We start from the raw sequence: 9,208 nt of genomic DNA on the forward strand, positions 1-9,208 counted from the left end.
GGAGCATCGTCTCTAACCCACAACATCATCGACTATCACGGCAACAACGTATCCGTCGTCGCCACGAACAACAACAACATCAAATTTAGCTCAGCCTACGGTCATGTTCTGGATCTGGGAGCTCGCGAAATCGGTGAGTTCCAAAAAAAAATTGATTTTATTCGGTTTCAAATAAATCTTTTAAACGAACATAAAAATGTTATCGAATGCATGTACTTAGCTATTGTTAAAAACCTTAAAAAAATTCACGAATTATTATATGGAAAACCTTTCGAGGGTTTATTTTTGTACCCAGATCAATTTAATTCGTACCATCAAGTAAAATCTTATTTTGGCTGTTTTAAATCACCCTCGGAAGTACTACAAGATTTTACTAATTTACTCGTAGATAATCAATTAACCTGTAAACTTAGCTACTTTAATTTGTTTTCATTGTGTAATGCGCAAGATAACCATCTAATGGAATATCTGATAGTACCTACTAACATGTAAACAAAGTTCTAAAATAAAATAAAAAATTAATTAAATTGAAAATAACTTGTTATTATTGCCTAGAGATTAGAAATTAAGGAGTTCTGAAGCGATAAGCAAACGGGTAAAAATCTAATCTCCAGATATCTGCGCGAGGAAAACAAATTCTGGAGAATGGGGATGGGGGAAAGCAACTGGTGATTAGAAGGGGTGAACGCAATGGGGGAAAGGAGCTGGTGAACGAGAGATAAAGTATCCAGTGAATGGGGGGTGGGGGAAAGCAACCCGTGAACGGGGGAATCTGGTGATTAGAAATTCTGGTGATTAGAAATTCTGGTGATTGGAAATTCTGGTGATTGAGATGGGGGCGCGGGTGGGGGAGGAACGGGGGAAAGCAGTGGGAGCCAAGCAAACAGCTTTGTGTCCTTCCGGTGATTGAGAATGAAATTCTCAATCACCGAAAGGACATCCCTTATCTCTCGTCAGTAGTAGGGATCTACTGCCAATGGCTGATTTGTCCCCTGTCCGGGCTTGCGGACGCTGGCGTAGGGCATAATGATCAGACCACCGATGTAGTAGGCCGTCATGATACGCTTGGAGCACCGGTATCTAAATATCTATTAACATGTTGCAAGTCCCAGTCGGAGCTAGTCCAAGAAAGTCAGAGTCGAAAAAAGGTTCGTTAAGAAAATTAGCGTTAAAACAACAGGAAGTGGCATATTTATTGTAATCGAGTTAATTGTGATAATAATTACCACATTATGGCGCTGTGGTGATCATAATGCCCGCGGATCGCATCGATATCTAGTCATTCTCTCTAAGAATAAATTCTGGCCTATGCTGTAGTATTTGTCCAAAATCACTACCCGCAATCACTACTAGGGCTGCTTTCAGTAACGCTCAAAGACCTCACTAAATCAAAGTGCCTGCAATTTTTACGAAGTTTGGCAAAATTTTTAATAAAGTTACTGGACTAACAAACGAAGAATGACGCGGACGTTAAATAGACCCTTAAATAAATAAATGTTCAGTGATTTGCCTAGGAGTAGTTATACGGAGAGCCTGGACATTCTTGATAAAGCGTTGTATTTTTAAACGAGCGCTGATTAATATTTCAGTGTAGAAAGGCTCGTTCGATTTCACACGCGAATCCTGAAAAAGTGCGCGCGCTCTTATTTTTATTTAGCCTTACAAGTGAAACTAACATAAACACGTGACTATTTTATTATGGAACATAATTTTAGCCTTGTGGAACATAATTTTAGACTTGTGGAACATAATTTTAGACCTATGGAACGTAATTTTAGACTAGTGGAACATAATTCTAGACTTGTGGAACGTTATTCTAGACATACGGAACGTAGTTCTTGACTTAAGGAACGTAGTTCTAGACTTAAGGAACGTAATTCTAGACTTAAGCAACGTAGTTCTAGACTTAAGGAACGTAATTCTAGACTTAAGGAACGTAGTTCTAGACTTAAGAAACTTAGTCAAAAATCTGACTTAGCCCATACACCAATAGAATGTAAAACCAGAATCAGCAAATAAAAATTGATTTGATTTGATTTATCGAACATAATCTTAGACTAATTGATCTTAATTAACAACTTATGTAACATAATTATTAACTTATGTAACATGTTTATTAACTTATGTAACATGATTATTATTGTATGTAACATGTTTATTAACTTATGTAACATGATTATTATTGTATGTAACATTATTATTATTTTATGTAACATAATTATTAAATTACGTAACATAATTATTAACTTACGTGATATAATTATCAACTTACGTAACATAATTATTAACTTACGGAAGATAAACTTACGTAACATAATTATTAACGTATGAAACATAATTATTAACTTACGGCAGATAATTATTAACTTATGAAACATAATTGTGAACTTATGGAACATAATTATTAACGTATGGAACACAAATTTTAAATCATTAAACATAATTATTAACGTATGGAACTCCAATCTTAACTCACGGAATATAATTAGTAACTTATGGAATATAATTAATAACGTATGGAACAAAACTAAAGGTTCATGGTACTAGCAATCGAATCCTATTACGAAGCATAGAGCGCAGACGGTGAGTTCGGTACTTAAAATGTCCGTACTAAAACACGGAAGCCATTAAATTTAAACGCTAACAAACAAAGCCCATATTACACAAGGTACCACTTGGGCAAAGGCTTAATTTCGCACATTTAGCTCTTGATAATTCAAAGCAATAGCTCTCTCTCGCTCCGCCGACGCCGAGTGCTTCCATCGACGCTCCAATTCAATTACTAGCCACTTCCCAGATCGCGTACGTCCCTTCCCGACAACCGCTCTTGTCCACGAGCGTTTCGCCTTCACTCCCAGCGTTCGCGGCATGCACCGCGCAGTCAACCGAGGTCGTCCGGGCAGCCCAAAACGCCGGAGGAAGATAAAGGATACGGAGGTGAAGAAGGAGGACTAGCTTACAAAATACGTCGACATTTTCAGGTTTATTCAAAACCTTTCTTAAGCCTTACGCGTGTAGTAGCTCGAAATGGTAACAATGAAAGCCTATTCACACGGGTCAATGTTTTCGCCCAACTTAGGGGTCGTTCACAAATTACGTCAGGCAGTTACAGGCGGATTTGTAATAGCGTCAGGGTTGTTGATTTTTAAAGCTTTATTTGATTTCAATTTGAAAGTTTATTTTGTTTTTATTTTATTTTACTTTTTATTTTATTGTTAATAATTAATAATTAAAGTGCTTCGGTAATGTAAACTAAAATTTAAATTAAAAATAAAATCCCTTTGAATTTATGCTCCAAATTAAACTTTAATTTCATTAATACTCCCTTGGAATTTATGCTCCAAATTTAACTATAAAATTCATTAATACTCCCTTTGAATTTATGCTCCAAATTTAACTATAAAATTCATTAATACTCCCTTTGAATTTATGCTCCAAATTTAATTATATAATTCATTAATACTCCCTTTGAATTTATGCTCCAAATTTAACTATAAAATTCATTAATACTCCCTTTGAATTTATGCTCCAAATTTAACTATAAAATTCATTAATACTCCCTTTAAATTTATGCTCCAAATTTAACTATAAAATTCATTAATACTCCCTTTGAATTTATGCTCCAAATTTAATTATATAATTCATTAATACTCCCTTTAATTTATGCTCCAAATTTAACTATAAAATTCATTAATACTCCCTTTGAATTTATGCTCCAAATTTAACTATAAAATTCATTAATACTCCCTTTAATTTATGCTCCAAATTTAACTATAAAACTCATTCATACTCCCTTTGAATTTATGCTCCAAATTTAATTATATAATTCATTAATACTCCCTTTAATTTATGCTCCAAATTTAATTATATAATTCATTAATACTCCCTTTAATTTATGCTCCAAATTTAATTATATAATTCATTAATACTCCCTTTAATTTATGCTCCAAATTTAACTATAAAATTCATTAATACTCCCTTTGAATTTATGCTCCAAATTTAATTATATAATTCATTAATACTCCCTTTAATTTATGCTCCAAATTTAACTATAAAATTCATTAATACTCCCTTTGAATTTATGCTCCAAATTTAATTATATAATTCATTAATACTCCCTTTAAATTTATGCTCCAAATTTAACTATAAAATTCATTAATACTCCCTTTGAATTTATGCTCCAAATTTAATTATATAATTCATTAATACTCCCTTTAATTTATGCTCCAAATTTAACTATAAAACTCATTCATACTCGCTTTGAATTTATGCTCCAAATTTAACTATAAAACTCGTTCATACTCGCTTTGAATTTATGCTCCAAATTTAACTATAAAACTCGTTCATACTCGCTTTGAATTTATGCTCCAAATTTAACTATAACACTCATTCATACTCGCTTTGAATTTATGCTCCAAATTTAACTATAAAACTCGTTCATACTCGCTTTGAATTTATGCTCCAAATTTAACTATAAAACTCATTCATACTCGCTTTGAATTTATGCTCCAAATTTAACTATAAAATTCATTAATACTCCCTTTGAATTTATGCTCCAAATTTAATTATATAATTCATTAATACTCCCTTTAATTTATGCTCCAAATTTAATTATATAATTCATTAATACTCCCTTTAATTTATGCTCCAAATTTAATTATATAATTCATTAATACTCCCTTTAATTTATGCTCCAAATTTAACTATAAAATTCATTAATACTCCCTTTGAATTTATGCTCCAAATTTAATTATATAATTCATTAATACTCCCTTTAATTTATGCTCCAAATTTAACTATAAAATTCATTAATACTCCCTTTGAATTTATGCTCCAAATTTAATTATATAATTCATTAATACTCCCTTTAAATTTATGCTCCAAATTTAACTATAAAATTCATTAATACTCCCTTTGAATTTATGCTCCAAATTTAATTATATAATTCATTAATACTCCCTTTAATTTATGCTCCAAATTTAACTATAAAACTCATTCATACTCGCTTTGAATTTATGCTCCAAATTTAACTATAAAACTCGTTCATACTCGCTTTGAATTTATGCTCCAAATTTAACTATAAAACTCGTTCATACTCGCTTTGAATTTATGCTCCAAATTTAACTATAAAACTCATTCATACTCGCTTTGAATTTATGCTCCAAATTTAACTATAAAACTCGTTCATACTCGCTTTGAATTTATGCTCCAAATTTAACTATAAAACTCATTCATACTCCCTTTGAATTTATGCTCCAAATTTAACTATAAAATTCATTAATACTCCCTTTGAATTTATGCTCCAAATTTAACTATAAAACTCGTTCATACTCGCTTTGAATTTATGCTCCAAATTTAACTATAAAACTCATTCATACTCCCTTTGAATTTATGCTCCAAATTTAACTCCTCGTTACAATAGAGAGGGATTGTCGAAACGGTCGATTTATTTTCGATACGGGTCATTCCATGTCAAATGTCCCGTTTTTGGAAAAAATGCCCCAGGGCACCATGCGCGATTTCGACGAAAATTATACGTTAGTAATTTAGATAATTTTGGTGGGAAATCCAAATTGGATAATTATATGTAGTTTTCCTTTTGCTAAAAACGCAGAATGAATGAATATTAATAACTCCTAAATTCATACCAATTAATCCCTTTTAAATCAGCTATGAACAATTATTTTTTTTTAAATTACATATTTACATGGATGTCGCCATTAAATACGCAGTTTCACAGAAATTTTAAATAATCTAAAAAATGCAAATGAATATGTAATATTTTCACGGTTTATTTAAACGGAATTTTTTCTGAGTGAATAGTTTTTACGTAAAACATCATTGAAAATAGTTTTAGAAGTTGTGCTACCGGGAAACATTCGATAGGTTTAAAAATATAGGCATTACAGGAAGTTTCAAGGAGTTACATTGAAACATTGGATAGGTTTAAAAATATAGGCATGACAGGAAGTTTCAAGGAGTTACAGGGAAACATTGGATAGGTTTAAAACATATAGGCATTACAGGAAATTTCAAGGAGTTACAGGGAAACATTGGATAGGTTTAAACATATAGGCATTACAGGAAATTTCAAGGAGTTACAGGGAAACATTGGATAGGTTTAAAAATAAAAGCATTATAGGACATTTCAAGGATTTATAGGATATTATAGACTATTTAAGAATGTAGGAATTATCGAGGGTCGGTCATTTGTCCAAATCCAGTACAAAATTTGGAAAAAAATCCAAAAATCCAAAATCCAAGAAATTCGCTCCCATAGACTTTGTATTAGAGAGCTGCAACGGAGCGGAAATTATTCCGTTTCCGCGGACTCCGTAAAGCTGGTTTCACACTCGACGGAAAATATGCCGGAAAAACGATAATAAACGCTGAGCTGAAAATTGATTCCCATTCGATATACCGCTAAAGTTCAACTTTACGCTGCTAATTTTCCGTCGGGTGTGAAACCAGCTTTAGTTCCGCGGCGCTGGAACGGAATCGAAGCTAATTTATAAGAAAGTAGAGGAACGGAATGGAATCGGAGCAAATTTCCGAAAATTTGTTGTAACGGAACGGGATCGGAGCAAATTTCTGAAAAATCGTTGTAACGGAACGGGATCGGAGTAAAATTCCGAAAAATCGTTGTAACGGAACGGGATCGGAGCAAATTTCCGAAAAATCGTTGTAACGGAACGAGATTGGAGCAAATTTCCGAAAAAAACGCATGGACACTGTTTTCATTTCTCTCTTGGCTGCTGATTGGGTCTCCCACTTTTACAGACAGTGAGATCATAATCCCCCTTCTTCACCGGCTCGTGGGAAACATAACTGCAACTGAAGCCTTTTTATCTACGACTACGTTGCGTACATCAATGCGCAGAATCGCAAAACTTACAAAGGATGTTTAGCGAAAAGAGGGAATAAATAGGCGGGGTGACCCGGCTTGTGGTAAAGTTTTAGTTTTACATTCAATTCAATAGAAATAATAATTGTTTCTGTAAATTTCTGTATTCAGGAAAATAAAATAATTTTTCCTCATTTTTCAAGACTATAGACTTTTAAACGCGCCTTCCCAATCGACCGCCATTACCTTACAGTCTAAGGGGTGGGTGATGACAAAACTGGTTTTGGGGGGATGAAATTTCTGCGGTAGAGAGAGGGCTGGCTCGTTGGTTGTCTGTACAATAATGGCGGCGCCCAGTTTCTAAAAAGAGTGTATACTGAGGGAAAGCAAAATATAAAACGGGAGCGAAAACAGAGCATAAGTATTAAGTAATATAGACGATTAATGAAACTGAGCGGAACACGAACGGAAATAATATCGGATAAACAAACGGACGGACAATATTGACGATAACTGAAACGGAGAGGAAACGGACCGAAATGATAGGCGACAAACAAAACGGAGTGGAAACGGACGGAAATAATAGGCTAGAAATAAACCGGAGCGGAAACGGACGGAAATATTGGGCTAGAAATAAACCGGAGCGCAAACAGACTGAAATATTGGGCTAGAAATAAACCGGAGCGCAAACGGACGGAAATAACGGACGAGAAACAAAGCGGACCGGAAACGGACGGAAATAATAAGCGAGAAACTAAACGGACCGGAAACGGACGGAAACAAAGGACGAGAAACAAAGCGGACCGGAAACGGATATATGTACCATACCGGGAAACAAAACGGAGTGGAAACGGTATGGTATTTTCGCTGCTCTGCAGCTCTCTACTTTGTATGACAAATCCACAATAAAAAATCTAAAATACCCTACTCAAAAGAGGCAAATATCCGACCCCTCGGTATTTATAGACCTTGTCAAGGATTTAAGCATAATTATATAGAATAGGTTTAAAAATATAGATTTTATAGAATATTTCAAGGATTTACAGGAAACGATTGGATGGGTTTAAAATATAGGAATTAATCAGATATTTCAAGGATTTACAGGGCATTTCAAGGATTTACAAGAACATAGGGTAGGTTTTAAACTAAAAGGACCACTGGGCTGCATACTTCGACAACCTGGCAAAAAACCAATTTCGACGTCATTGTTAGATAATGTGAACAGGCCTTTGCGCGAAGCCTGACACGCTCGACGCATTCCTTTGACGTCCGTATTTATTCGCTCTTAACCTCACTCTAACTCTCTATACATGTGGAGAAGTCAACACAAGGGGAACCAAATTCCGATGCAATGCAAGAGGCCGGCGTTCGCGGAAGTGACGTTAACGGAGCGTCCTGATTGGCTGAGGTGTCTCGAGAGGAGGGAGGCGTGCGGTGGGGGAGGGCGCCCCGGAATCAACTCGCGTCTGGAGAAATGAAGCCGAAACTTCCGCGGAAAAACAGACTCTGAATTTAATTAAAGGGGCTGTTCACAAATTACGTAACGCAGAAAAACCACTTTTTGGACTCCCCCCCTCCCCCTCGTAACAAAGAGTAACAAATATCGAACCCCCCCCCCCCCTTAAATTAGTATAGTACGTAACAACTAATATGCTGGTAATAAAGTACAATAAGATCAGGTACTAAATTTTATTGTTTGAAATTACAACTGTATTTTTACGCAACACTTTATACCCATGGGTATGAAATTCTTTTAAACGTGAGTAAACCAATGAAAATACAAATGTTTTTAATAATTGTGACTGTTTCTGAAAATGAAGAACATTTTATTTTACGATATTAAAAATAAGATGTGTTACGTAACATTTCAGTTAACCCTCCCTCCCCCCCCCCACGTAACATTTCGTAACGCTTGCCAAAACCCCCCCTCCCCCCTACCACGTTACGTAATTTGTGAACAGCCCCAAAGCTCTTTCCGCATAAATTTCCGGGTTGCGCTCTTCAAAGTGATACACTAAGTACTACGAAAACCGAAATAAAACCCTCTCGACGGAAGGGGCTAGCCTCTTCGGAAAGATGAACCACAGGTTCCTGATTTCTAATATTTCCACTGGATTTCCCGATTTTTCCTAACTTTTCTCCTAGATTTCCCGATATTTCCTAGGGTTTTTACCAGGTTTATCGATAACTCCTTGTGTTTCTTCCGGGTTTCCCGATATTTACAAGAGTTTCTTCTGCATTTCCCGATATTTCCTTGGGTTTATTCCGGGTTTCCCGATATTTCCTTGGGTTTATTCCGGGTTTCCCGATATTTCCTTGGGTTTATTCCGGGTTTCCCTATATTTCCTTGGGTTTATTCCGGGT

Source organism: Leiobunum rupestre, chromosome 1 (genome assembly GCF_980474605.1).
Source record: "Leiobunum rupestre chromosome 1, qqLeiRupe1.1.hap1, whole genome shotgun sequence".
NCBI classification, from domain to species: Eukaryota; Metazoa; Arthropoda; class Arachnida; order Opiliones; family Sclerosomatidae; genus Leiobunum; species Leiobunum rupestre.